Genomic DNA, 1399 nt, shown 5'->3' with positions numbered 1-1399 from the left:
AAGGCACAACTTAAAGAGATTGTTCAATGAAAATTATGTCATCATTGACTCATCCTCGTGTTGTTTTAAACCTGTATACATTAGTTTTTTTCTGATTAACACAAAAAAATATTTTGAGGAATGATGGTAAACCCACAGCAGATAGTGACCATTGACTCCCATAGTAGGAATAAAAAAATGATGGAATTTTATAGGTTCAATGAAAATTCTTTCATAATTTACTCATCCATGTGTTGTTTTAAACCTGTATACATTATGCCATGGGAGAACGCTTACAGAAATGACGCATTCATGGGAAAAAATGACATAAATAATTAATTAATTAAATGCTTACAACACCTGGTTTTCCCAGGCGGTCTCCCATCCAAGTACTAACCAGGCCCGACCCTGCTTGGCTTCCGAGATCAGACGAGAGCGGGCATGCTCAGGGTGGTGTGGCCGTAAGCAAGTGCTGACTTGATTCGATAGACACTTCAAGACTTATGTGGCAACGCCATGACATCAGTGAACGCTTACAGAAAGAACGCATTCATGGGAAAAAATGACATAAATAATTAATTAATTAAATGCTTACAGCATCTGGTATTCCCAGCTGGTCTCCCATCCAAGTACTAACCAGGCCCAACCCTGCTTGGCTTCCGAGATCAGACGAGAGCGGGCGTGCTCAGGGTGGTGTGGCCATAAGCAAGTGCCGACTCAATTCGATAGACACTTCAAGACTTATGTGGCAACGCCATGACATCAGTGAACGCTTACAGAAAGAACGCATTCATGGGAAAAAATGACATAAAAAAATAAATATTTAATTAATTAAATGCTTACAGCACCTGGTATTCCCAGGCGGTCTCCCATCCAAGTACTAACCAGGCCTGACCCTGCTTGGCTTTCGAGATCAGACGAGAGCGGGCGTGCTCAGGGTGGTGTGGCCGTAAGCGAGTGCCGACTCAATTCGATAGACACTTCAAGACTTATGTGGCAACGCCATGACATCAGTGAACGCTTACAGAAAGAACGCATTCATGGGAAAAAATGACATAAATAATTAATTAATTAAATGCTTACAGCACCTGGTATTCCCAGGCGGTCTCCCATCCAAGTACTAACCAGGCCCGACCCTGCTTGGCTTCCGAGATCAGACGAGAGCGGGCGTGCTCAGGGTGGTGTGGCTGTAAGCGAGTGCTAACTCGATTCGATAGACACTTCAAGACTTATGTGGCAACGCCATGACATCAGTGAACGCTTACAGTGAAGAAGTTTATTTGAATCCCAATCTACATGAATATGAGTTTACCATTATAATCACATGCAATTTGTTTACCATGAAGTTATGCAGTATTTGTGTCATGTGTTATGCTGTGTGTAAGTCAGGAGTTTGCCATGGGATTGCTATTGCAACCCA

At 42.7% G+C, this 1399-nt stretch overlaps 2 non-coding genes and 2 pseudogenes across 2 annotated transcripts; all 4 read right to left on the bottom strand.

Moving 5' to 3' along the window:
- Nucleotides 1-327: 327 nt before the first annotated feature.
- On the bottom strand, nt 328-446 carry LOC135751011 (5S ribosomal RNA). Its single transcript, XR_010532907.1, has one exon. It is a non-coding gene; the product is annotated as a 5S ribosomal RNA (ribosomal RNA).
- A 121-nt stretch (nt 447-567) lies between these two features.
- Nucleotides 568-686, bottom strand: LOC135751093 (5S ribosomal RNA; annotated as a pseudogene).
- A 129-nt stretch (nt 687-815) lies between these two features.
- Nucleotides 816-934, bottom strand: LOC135751079 (5S ribosomal RNA; annotated as a pseudogene).
- A 121-nt stretch (nt 935-1055) lies between these two features.
- On the bottom strand, nt 1056-1174 carry LOC135751149 (5S ribosomal RNA). The gene has a single exon (XR_010532950.1). It is a non-coding gene; the product is annotated as a 5S ribosomal RNA (ribosomal RNA).
- Between the last annotated feature and the right edge of the window lie 225 nt (nt 1175-1399).

This window comes from Paramisgurnus dabryanus, chromosome 18, assembly GCF_030506205.2.
Source record: "Paramisgurnus dabryanus chromosome 18, PD_genome_1.1, whole genome shotgun sequence".
NCBI classification, from domain to species: Eukaryota; Metazoa; Chordata; class Actinopteri; order Cypriniformes; family Cobitidae; genus Paramisgurnus; species Paramisgurnus dabryanus.
The sequence above is the reverse complement of the archived record's forward strand: the minus strand, read 5'-3'. Positions and strand labels throughout refer to the sequence as shown.